Source organism: Artemia sp. Qi Xiang Cuo, chromosome 14 (assembly GCF_049724085.1).
Source record: "Artemia sp. Qi Xiang Cuo chromosome 14, ASM4972408v1, whole genome shotgun sequence".
In the NCBI taxonomy this organism is placed as follows: domain Eukaryota; kingdom Metazoa; phylum Arthropoda; class Branchiopoda; order Anostraca; family Artemiidae; genus Artemia; species Artemia sp. Qi Xiang Cuo.
In genome coordinates this window covers 2788890-2801351 of record NC_142807.1, presented here as the reverse complement: position 1 = coordinate 2801351, position 12462 = coordinate 2788890, and the positions used below count along the sequence as shown (strand labels likewise).

General features: G+C 34.0%; 1 protein-coding gene across 1 annotated transcript in view; it reads left to right on the top strand.

Moving 5' to 3' along the window:
- mei-9 (DNA repair endonuclease XPF mei-9) overlaps nt 1–12462 on the top strand; it is a 119345-nt gene that overhangs the window by 66106 nt on the left and 40777 nt on the right. The gene's annotated exons all lie outside the window — the stretch shown is intronic.

The following is a 12462-nucleotide window of genomic DNA, read 5'->3' as shown; positions in this document are numbered from 1 at the left end:
CCAAGACTTCCTTAGAAATCTCTAGAAACCTTTTTCTTCTTTTTGAAAAAGTCTGGTTAATTAACCATTCTGGATACATGTTGCTTATTAGTATTTTTCTTAGAAAAGACAACGCAACAAATTTTGGAGAGCAAATACTAAAGATCCGATCAGTTAAAGAAATGATCAAACCAATTTTTACTTGGCGAGCGGGACCGGAACTACAAGACAAAAATTTATTGTTATTTGTCGGTTTTCTGTAAATTTTGAAATCCAGACTATTTTGATTTTTCAAAAGAAGAACATCAAGAAAAGGAAGTTTCACATTCTCTTCCAATTCAACGGTAAACTTTAAATCCCCCCCCCCCAAACAATTAAGATGTTCCAAAAATTCTTTTTATTCCTCCTCCCCATAATCCCATACTGAAATAATGTCATCCATATACCGGCCCCAGAAAATATGTTTTAAAAAATATGAATCTAACGCAATTGTTTCAATATTCTCCACAAAAATATTAGCTAATAAAGGAGATAAAGAGGCCGCCATAGGTAAACCATTTATTTGTTCAAAATACTCCCCTCTGAATTGAAAAAAAATAAGAAAACTTATTGCACAACCTTACTAAATACATAATTACAGAAACTTCCAAATCTGTTTTTTCACTCATCAAATCCAAATTTCTTAACAGATTTTTTTCTAAAATAGTTTCAGCTGCTTCTACATCAATATTTGTGTACATTGATACAATGTCGAAGCTTGAAAGCAAAGAATTCGAAGAAATTTCTACTTTTTTCAGTTTTTCAACCAAATTCGAAGAATTCTTAATAAACAAAATTTGTGTAGACAAAAGTGGTTTACAGATTGACACTAAACACTTGCTCGAAACACTTGTTGGTGACCTTGTACTTGACACAATTGGTCGTAATGGTAGATTAGACTTATGGATTTTGACAAGTCCAAATAATTTAGGGCACAAGGAACTGCGTGGCAGGCATTTGTAATAAAGTTGAGGTGTAATTTTTCCTTCATCCTTTAAGCACTTCACTTCGTTCTTAAACTTATTTGTAAAAGAGTCTGTTGGATTATACGATAGCTTCTTGTATGTTTTTTCATTATTTAGTAAACTTCTTAATTTTGATTCGTAGTCCTCAGTATTCATCACAACTAAAGTGTTACTCTTATCTGCTTTTGTAATTGTAATTGAACCATCTTTTTTTAAGTTTTTAAGAGTTCTTGTGTCTTTGATGGTCGTACTAGGAAATCCGGTTTCAATACAAAATTAGACAGGGTTTTTACGGTAGAAGCTCTTACTAAGCTAACATCTTTTATTAGATTTTATTAGAGTTACTAAGCTTCACCGACATAGGGTGGCAAGAATGAAAATTCAAATACCTATCATTGTGTGTTGGTTTTGTCCGTTTCACCCTATGTCGGTGAAACAGGGGGTTGTAATTTCACTAGTGGATAGAGCCTTTAGAATTTGTTCCCAGGAATTTCTGGATTTGGACTTATTATACTTGAGGGATATTTTGTTTTGTAATAATTACCCAATTAAATTCATTGACAAAATAATTGAAAATAGACGTGTTGAACATGATAGTATGGTTATTGGGGTTTCTCAGTCTTTAGATTTAGATATATCAAAAATTTTCATTTCATTGCCATACGTACCTGGTTTGTGTGAGAAACTTTCACGGGTTTTGCGTAATTTTGGTATTGATACATGTTTCCAATCGTTGAGGCCAATGGGTAGTTTCTTTAGTTCTGGAAAGGATTTAACCCGGAGAAATTTAGTAAGTGGGGTGTATAAAATTCCGTGTTCTTGTGGGAAGTTCTATATTGGTAGGACTCACCAACAATTTGTTGAAAGGTTTATTGAACACCGAAATTCAATAGAAAAAAACCCTACAATTAAGCAAGCCTCCAGAAACTTCTGTTTGAGCTTTAGCAGAACAAATTTGGTTTCAACCAGATCACTTTGTAAAATTTGATGAGGCCTTAGCTATTTCAAATAATAAGGGGTACACTCAATGGGCGAGGGAAGCCATAGAAACTAAAAAACATATGTTTGCTAACCTTTCGATAAATAGGGACACAGGTAATTTAAATATTGACTCAATTTATGATAATCTTCTAAAGAGTGAATCAACAGTCAATAGCGGAGTTAAGATTTTAAATAATCACCAGGGGACTATTTTACCTGCTAGACCAAAACGATTTGCTTCAGTAATAGAATAGCCAATAAAAGGATTATTTCGCAAAGGATTTATTTTTCCTCAGTTACTCTGGTGTCCTCACTGAAGTAACTCTATATTAGCATCTTTTCCCTACATGGATCAGTTTGTGCCAATTGTATATTTTTTTTTTGGTGGCGGTTTTATTGGTTTTTAGTTTTAGCTTGTTTTTTTATCTTGTTCTTCTTGTGTTTCTTTCGTGCTGAAGACGCCTTGTTTGGATACAGGCGAAATATCCGCGTTGTTTTGCATTTGTCTTTTCTTTTCTCTCCACCGGCCGCTGTCTCGTTTGTTAATTTTTCTTTTTTCAATGAGATTTTTATATTTGTTGGTTTTTGTCATTGCTGGCCAGTTCGGCTTAAGATCTTTCATTAGACTACATTGTTAATTGTGATTCAGAAAAATAGTGATATTTCTAACTGCAAGCTATACCAACTTACATTTGTTATTTTTCTGCAAATGTTACGTATAAAAATACTTTTTATTCAAAGCAAAGCTGTCAAAATACGAGTTTTGCTTCTAAAGTGTCGGCAGCTTTTGGAATTCTGCTACTGGCAGCTTTGGAACTTTTTGCACACCTGCTCGAGATTTGGACAAATTTTTAACGAAAAGGATGTCAATATTAAAAGTATTTACCCCCGCTTTTTGTTCCAATTTTATGCGAAATCATAAATGAGTAATACATAATCACAAATTATGCGTAAATTATATGCGTACATTATTAATCACAAATTATTTGCGTAATCACAAATTATGCGGCATCACCCGGTGTGATCACAAATGAGGCTGGCCGATATATAAACTTACGATGACAAACTCAAAGGGCGCTAAATTATAAAATCGGACTTGCCTTTTTATGGCAAAGATAATGAATCCTCCGAACAAAATAGAGAGGATCGACCATAGTTTTTTTTTTTGTGAAATAAAATTTAGTTTAATCGAACTCCAATCCCTTATAATTAAATAATTATTAGAGAAATAAAACTCCATTTCAAGTTTTTCATCCATCCTTTTAGCATATCTCTCATAACTCTTCTTGTCTGGCTTTGACCTTCATCTCCTTACCACCGTCATTTTATAATAATTTTAATTTTAAATTAAATACATTAAAATGTCACGCAAATGCATCAACCAAAAGATTTTTTTGGAAATTATAATGGCCAACGTCTTTACGGGATGGCTCACCTCTAAGTTCAAAAAAAATACCACGGAGCTGGCTTTGATTGAAATCAAAGCCACGTCGGGGCTGACGTTAGTCTCGACAAAAAACATCATTAACAACATCTAGCATTAGACGTTTCTTGTCATTTTTTCAGTATTACAATAAGGCAAAATTAGTGTAATTAATGCGATTCGCAAAATCAGGGTTGGAATAAGTGTTGATTTCAATTTCTGAAAAAAAAAATAGCTGCAAAGCTTAATAAAATGCCCAGAAACACCAAACGCTTGAAGGTGTTGGCCTTTTTGACACTAGAGCCAGTTTCCACTCTTATAAGCTGCTCATAATCAATGACTTTGGTATTACAGATGGCACTGACAAGCAAGGAACTTTGTCCCCAACCTCAAGTTTGGTTTTGCCCGTCCTTGACCATCTTACGATCTTTTTGAGTGTACCAAAATAGCTTTGGATCATAAGTTTTGCCAGATATTACAAATTTGTCTTACATTCGTTTAATGGTAGGAAAAAGCTAAAACTAACGTGATGGACACAAACACTAATTGTCTATTAGATAGGATTGAACCTGTATCTGGAAAAGTCACTTTTCCTGGGATTGTTTCACTTTAATTTTGAATCCTTCATTTTCCCCCCTCCTAGATTTGGCAGCATACTTTTGTTTTGTATTTTCATTAAAAAAACCTCTTGGATTTTGACAAATATTTTTGTTTGTAATTTCATTAAAAAAAGAAAAATTAGCATAAGGAGAATATGTCCCTCAGTCAGGGAGCCTTGATCAAGGTTGGTTTATGAAGAGTGCATTTGTAGGTACAACCTCTTTCATTTCTCTAGAGAGGAATTCTTCAACCCAGTTCGGGGGAAGGCGGTTCTCACTATTAGTTTGGTCAAGTTGAAAAAAAAAACAAAAAAAAAAAACTGTTTGTTTTGAATTGTATTATTGTAGGAAAATGTGTTTGTAGTTCTGTATTATATTTTGCCTGCTATTTGATATGTATTAATTCTATATTTATTAACGTTCGCGGATTAAAGTCTTTTTTAACACGCTGTTTATTAAATAGTAATTTGATAAAGTTGCTGTTTTAGAACTTGATATTACGAAATCAGATATCTTATAGGCTATGTCCACATCCTCGCCATCCTTCTCAAATCAAAAATAAGATCAAGATTTATTGCTGTTCTTTGTTTGCCTGGGATTTTCCCCCATGCACATTTTAATTATTGCTTATTGCCAATAAAGTTAATTATTGTCTATTATTATTTATAAATTATATTATTAATTAATATCAATTTTTCGGTTAATGGGGTAGCTGGATTGCCAGTGGAGACCCAAGGTAGGCTTTGTAACTTTCCTAGCTTGGGTCTAACTGATATTGCAGCCCAGCTTAATTTTTAGCGCCAACTGTTTCGGATTTTTGATCAAGTCGAGTTCTGAATCAGTGGAAAGTTATGAAGTGATAGCTGAATTTTTCCTGAAATGCTAATAATTGATATGTTTGAGAATAAATATTAAAGAATTGGTCTATAAATTTTATATATGTTTTTTGTTTCATTTTATATTTATACTTTTATATATATTTTTCGCCAAAAATTGTTGCACAAATAAATTTATTCTCAAAGAGCTTTTAAATTTCACTAAATATAATTTGAGTAATGACAAGTATTTTCAAAATGAACCGTGAAACATTATTTTTTGTTTTAAATACGAGTTCGTTGCTGAAAAATAATATCAGTGTTTGGCACCGTGAGGACACCTAGAATCAATTAGAATCAAGATTGAGTTTATTCTCTGCCTTGGATCTTAAACTAACACTTTAAAATTAATTTAATTGGTAGCAAGAAGAGAATTTGGCCAAAACCTTGTCTAGGGGATTTAGGTAGATTTCAGGTATGTTAGGTAGATAGACTATTATCTTTTGGTAATTAGCGATTATGTAGGTAAAAGCTACGTAGGTAATCTTAGAGATTATGCAGATTTTTCATCTACTTCTTCATCTAATGTCCACGATAGGTTATCTCTGATTTTGAGCCGTCACTTTATTTTCAATTTAAGTGGAACTGGAAGAGAATTTGGAAGAAAGTTTTGTTAATATGAGCTGAAAATCCCATTTTTGACTCTAATCAAAAAAGGCTAGGATTTCTGATAAAAGCTATAATAATTTTTGTCCAGGTCGTATAAACTTTGGAGGGGGCTCTTTAGATTTAGAAATCAAAAGTTATAGTCTTCTTTTTAAGATTCAAAAGTAATAGGAGGGTAACAAGCTATCCCCCCTCGAAACGTCCCCTTTTCCCCAACTGCATCCAATCAAATTTTGAGATATCCGTTTTGTTCAAAATAGTCAACAGATCGGATGACAAAAACTCGGGGTCGACACAACCTCCCAGAGCCCGAGGGCAACTGTTGTAAGTTATGCCTTGAACAAACTTTTCACTATAATTTTTATTTTCAATGTTGTAATAAGTACAAAACAAAACATTTTTAATAAAATTTGTTTTCGGTAAAGCGCCAATGACGCAGTAGGTTTTAGACCTTTACATTTGGGGAAGGGGGCAAAAGCAAAACTCTTGTTTTTAGTGATTTTTGTTCGTTTTATGCTTAATTCGCATATTCAGTTTAATTTTGCTCGTTTATATTTATTCATTTATATTAGTACCTGTTGTATGTTTGTTTGCTATGATTGTTTATTTAACTTCTGTTCCTTTTGGGTTTCGTTTATTCTTTTATAGTAATTTCTGGTGGTTTTGAGTTTGAATTATTATAGATTTTTATTTCTGTTGATCTTATATTTAATATGGTGTTTACTCTTCTATGAAAAACTTCTTTTTAGGAAAGCGTTTTTGATTAATTACTTGTAAAATTCATTAAGTTTGAAGATACCCATCTATATGTTATAGCATAAGCAAATTTGAGTAGATTTGGATGCTTTTGTTTGACAATTCTTTTCACAACTTGAGTCTTTTAGAAGCTATTTTAAGAATACTTTATTAATTATTTTGCTGGTTGCGAAAGTGTAAAATTTATCTAATTTAAAGATGTCCATTAAAAGTTACAGGACAAGCAAATGTGTAAGTTCAAAAAGGGGGATTGTCACTTCCAAAAGGGAAGCAATCTTGATGAATATTAGGTGCTCAATTTTCTTTTGCGAGTGGACCCTAAGATGGTTCTGTTTAATCCATATCTCAAAAATAAGAAATCTGTATTTTTTTAGAAGGATGGTTGCAGATGTGTGGTTATTTATTTGTCCGTCTAACTGAACTAATGATCTTAGAATATTGGGGGAAAGCTCACTGTAATAAAAACAAGGGTTTAATGTCCGTCTTAAGTAACAAAAGAGGTCAAAGTGCTACTTTCTATCTCGCAATGCTGCAGAGTATAAAATTTGATACAGCTTATCGTTTAAGAGCTATTTATATAACCTCCTAGTTTCAGGGCCGATACTACCATTGGGTTTTACAATGGCCCCTAAACATACCTGCGGTCTATAAAAAGAAAAGGGATATTATAGGTCGAATATGCTATACTTCCAGCGGCTGTATAATATTGTATAGCTGCAGGTATACGATTAGGAGAGGGGGGTGGCTATTGTGGCCATGGTGATACTGACATCTGATGATCCCGTTGAAACATGTATACAGTCTGTAGAAAAGAAATGGATATTGTAGACCATTTATGCCGTGCTACTAACGGTCATAAAACGTTGCATAGCTGCAGGTAGCTAATAGGAGATGGCCTTTGGTTCTTTTTTAGGTTTCGGTCCTCAAAACGGTCATTTTTAAAGATTTATTACTTCTATTAGAGCTAATTTTAAGATGGAGAGCTTTTTAACAGAAGAGAGGGTCAAGATGAGGAAAAATTGCTTTTATGCCATTGTTTATCCATTTGTATGAGAACTTCTTTAGAGTTTAGACCAATCGTAGCCCCCACCTCCTGCGCAATTATACTAAGGATATATGTTACCGGAGAAAAATATACCTTTTTCCTTTGGATTTAGTCAGCGTTGCCGGTCAACTTTTTCAGTTTTATGCAAGGTTTGATTGTGACAGGTTAGATTAGAGGTTAGATTAGGATGGGTTAGGTTAGGTTTTTAATCCATTTCTGAGATTTATAACCTAATTTAGCCTAACTCAACCTCAAGCCATTACTAACTCAAGCCATTTAAACATTTGCCTCTCAATAACTTGGACTATCTGTCTTGGCTTTTCTCTGTCTACAATTACCCAGCGTCTTGATGCAACCTATGCAACCTATTGCAAAATACTTGATAACTTCAATTCAAAATTAATTTGAATTGAAGTTATCAAGTATTTTGCAATAGGTTGCATAGGTTTCATCAAGACGCTGGGTAATTGTCTTTTACCTGGTAATTGTCTTTTAGACGCTGGGTAATTGTCTGGTTAATGTACTAACTTTAACTTTTACCATGAACGCTTGCATAAGACTGAAAAAGCTGATTTGCAAACCTAATTGAATCTAACCAGAGGAAAAGAAATTTCGAAAGCTCACCAGTGAATGTTGACATTAACCAGATTTCGGACATTCACGGTAACATATATACTAAGCCTTACATTACATATAATGTAAAGGTGGGGCGCGCGCTCGTTTTTCCTTTCTTTTGTAATAATATATTTGTTTTCAATATGAAAGATGACAGTTCCACTGTGATCATGTAAGTGACAGTTTTTAACAAAAAATGGTAGTTTTTGAATATCAGAAAAATTCATTTCCATGTGATAAAAGCTTAGCTTACAGTGTTGGGAATAAGGAAAATCGTAGACCCCCGCGTTTTATTTATAACTATTTCTGGATATGACATTGAACGAAATGGAAATTAAATAAACACAAAAGTTTTTATTTGAAAGTACAACAAATCAGTGTTGAAACTTAAAAACAAAAATAAATTATTTATTGTGCATAGCAAATATATCTGAACTAGCCGTTCCATCTCCGAACCATTTCTGTTTTTTTTTTTTAATAAAACTTACCTCGCTGTAATTTTAAAACAAACAGAAATTAAATTTGCCAAAAGAAAAATTAAATTTTCGAGTTACACTGAACATATATTTGGGATACGTTCTTATAACATATAATATGTTGTGCCCTCAGACTTTGGATAAACCTGGGTTTGATTTTAAAAACACGCAGAAATTCATTTATAGAAAAGAATATTTTTCATATAGGCTACATTGAAACGTAAAAATACCACAAATTATTCTATATAAGTTGTTGTGGGGTGCCATAGGGTTCTACACTCGGATCGGTATTGTTTCTTGTTCATGTTAATGATCTTCAGCATTTATTGACTCTTGCAAGTCGTAACCCCCTATTGCTGCAAATTATGTCACCAGCAAACGACACCGGGGTCTATAGTAGAAGCCAAGGACGAACTAACGGGATTTGCAGATTCACGTATAGCCAGTCCTGAATGGAACATCCAATCTCTCAAAACAAAGCCACAGGGCATTCTTGAAGAAACGTACCTGTCGATGGACGTAAATCTTCTAGTCATCAACGTTGACAGATCGTGTGGTTTATATTCTCCCTTATAGATTCAGTAGCTCCTGATGTGATTGGAATTGAAACCTCTTGTGGACTTATCTAGAGAACAGAAAAAGGGCACGTTCGATACCTAGGGGTTTTAATCGACGAAAATTTATCGTTCACACACCACATAGCAAGTGTCGAGATGAAGCTTTCTAGGAACCTTGGAATCTTAAGTTTGGCACATGAGTTTTCTACAGTTTGGCAATACACTTTCAAAACACATGTACAGAGACTAAACTCACTTCACGATAAAGCACTTCAGAATTTAGGCCCAGCACCAAAGAGAATATCAATGGCATCACTTTACAGACTATCTTGCACTGATTTTTGTCTCAATTATTTTTTAGGAAAACTTCCATCCCTATTTAAGGATTTTATTCAATTTAACTTCAAAAATCAATACTTTTTATACAAGATCTTCATCTAAAATTTACATACTCCACGGTACTAGGTCAGATTTTTTCCCTAGAATTCCTGTGCTAGGGAGTGGAATGCACTTCCGAAAGAGCTGGAATCATGTAGGTCTCTCAGCTCCTTTAAAAAGAGAATTAAAAAGTTTCAAAACGATTATATACTTATTTTTTTATATCAATTTAATTTATTATTTTGCTTAGAATATTTTTGATATTATTATTGTTTATTAGTTTTTTTTTGTTTGATACTTCAAGCGGTGTGAGCGGAATATGGGTCATGTTAAATTAATTATTATTTGATGAAGGTTCGGGATGGAAATTTGAGAAGAGAAGAGAACACGCTGTGTTTAGTGTGAGTATTATCTAAGGACCCAAACATACATCAGTGCACAAGGAATTGTGTTAATTGCATTCTACATCTTTATTTTTGAAACTAAAATCCATATTGAACTTGAAAACTTAACAAAACTGTATCATAATTCTGCAAGAGCTAATCTAGTTCTAGTTCTTTTAACCAACACAATTTTAAATTTGAATGTTTTGAAAAGCAATAGATACATTAAACGATCGTAATGACCAACTGACTACGTTTATTGCATTCTAAAATGCTTTCAGGGAAGCACAAGTTGTAATATCGCTTCTTTTTTGGTTTGAAGATTTTTGTTTCAGTTCAGTTATTCATTTCAGCAGTAAATATACCAACCATTATAAAAGCAACCTCTTCTTTGCTGTTTCCATATGGAACTTGGACTGTCTGTTGTTTCTTCTTTTTATTCTATCTTCTAGAATTTCTTCTTTATTAGTTTGAAGGTCATGCTGTGCTGATGCGTACCTGGTGTGATGATTGGATAGCATGCAGCTAATCTCGCAGAATTAAGGACAATGAAACCATTGTCCTGATGACTTTAAACGATTTAATTAAAGACAATGAAACACATATGAAGCAAAAATTTACTTTGTCAGTTATGAAAAACTATTTACATGCGTTTGTAGCAATAGACGCAGGGTAATGGTTCTTTCACACTATACTGTAGAACCCTTCACACTAGCATAGTTTTAGACTTGAACCCTTCACACTTGTAACATAGGTAGTGCTATATAGACCCTAGAACCGGCTACAATTTGACGCTATGTCGGTTTATGTTCTGATACCGTAAAGTCAATAGCAGCAACAAAACGCAATTTCTAGGTAAAGAATTTGTAAATTTTAAAAAAAAATTAGCAAAATTTTCCTAGAAATCCTTCTATGCTTTATCATAGCTGAAATCTCCATTACGCATTTTTAACTTTAGTTTTCTAGTGGTGATGGTGAGGATTTAGAAAGGACTTGTTTAAGTGTGAAAGGTTACACTTAACGTTGCATAGCTTAAGCAATTAGCATAGAAATATACATACGTACTGTGAAAGCAGCTTATCTGTTCACCAATATTTGGGAAGCCTTTTTGGAAATGTAACATTGTTGGAAATATAAGCCTTTTTGAAAATGTATTACACCAAGAGTGTAATGTCCTCTCCATGATTATCCTGAGGAGGGAATACGTAGCTTAAATATTTTTAATGGCTTAATTGAAATTCTATGCCTTAAACATTTTTACTTCAAAATTTTATATGGCTTAAAACATTTAGACAGTGAGGATGAGCAGGTTCTGTCTATTTTAGTATTAACTTCTGGTACATATTAGAATTTTCATAGACAGTTTTATAGAAAGGTTGCATCCATCTCTTCTTCCGTTAATTCCGGGTATAGTTTAATTAGTAGACTTTCTTTAGTACATTTAAATTTATAGATTTTGTTTGTATGTATGTTTTGCTACCATCTTCAATTTTATACATCCTGATTTCTTTTATATGGTTTAAAGCTTTGAACTACATAATCGTTATTCTTGTATATTAATTAATATAGGCTTAAAAGTCATAGATTAAATTTATACCTAAAAGATCATCTCCTAAGTGTTGCGATGACTTGAGACCAATTTTGCTAATCCATGTATGACGGAAGTTACAGAGACTTTCATTTTAAGGCTACTGTTGAGCGACATAGTGCCCCAATTAGACACTTATCAATACGGACGCCTCCGTGCCTCCAATACCTCAGTGTATCTCGTCAGGTTGTACGATGATATTCTATCCTGGTTAGGGAAGGGCAAATCCTTCGTAGATATTGCCGTTACCGACTATAGAAAAGCATTGGACTTGGTCAGACGCTTTGTTGTTCTTGAAAACTTAAGTGAAATGGGTGCCAAATGCGACCTGTTGCTTATAGTTGCTGACTTCCTGTCTGGTCGTGAACAGTGTGTCTTCGTCTTGAACAAACATGGCACGAATTCTTCATTTCTTCTAATTACCTGTGGTGTCCCTCGAGGTACCAAACTTGCTGGTACCGTTTTTCTTGCTGTCACACAACTACATCCTTCGGTCCTTCAAGGATGGATACAAATTTGTGGATGACTTATCCTTCCTACTGAAATATGTACTCGAAGGAGACTTTACTGTGCCGAAATTTAACCCAATCATTACGAGTATGTTTCGCACTGATTGTGAACTAGCAAGTCTCACTCTCAATGAAATGAAGTGCAAGGTAATGAGGTTTAACCCTCTAAAACTGATTTCTAAGAGCCAGTACCCTCTTCCAGCCTGTGAATAGTGAAAAGAGACTGGGTGTTACTTTCTCAACTTATTGCAGATATAACAGCCATGTGAAAAAGCTAGTCTGCAAATGCTACGCTTTCGCAACCGCTTGTTACAGTGAAAAGGTTCGGTTTCAAGGGGTAGTCAAGGAAATTTTCAAGGGGAAGTCAATGAAACTGGCCTGCATGACTTACGTTCTACCTGTACTAGAATACGCGTGTCCTGTTTTGGGCCCAAACGTCCAGTTAAGCTTTAGGCTAAGCCAAGATATTGAGGCCATACAAATACGCGCTTGCAAAATTATAACGGGAGAAACCTATACATCCTACAAAAAGGCCCTTGAACTACTGGGACTTGAGTCACTCCACAACAGACGACAAAATCTTATAATCAAATTTTGACAATACATTCTTAGAAGCTCAAAGCACAGGTTTATCCTCCCTCCGAGCCCCCCCCCCCTCCCGAACACACTCACCAGAAGACAGAACAAG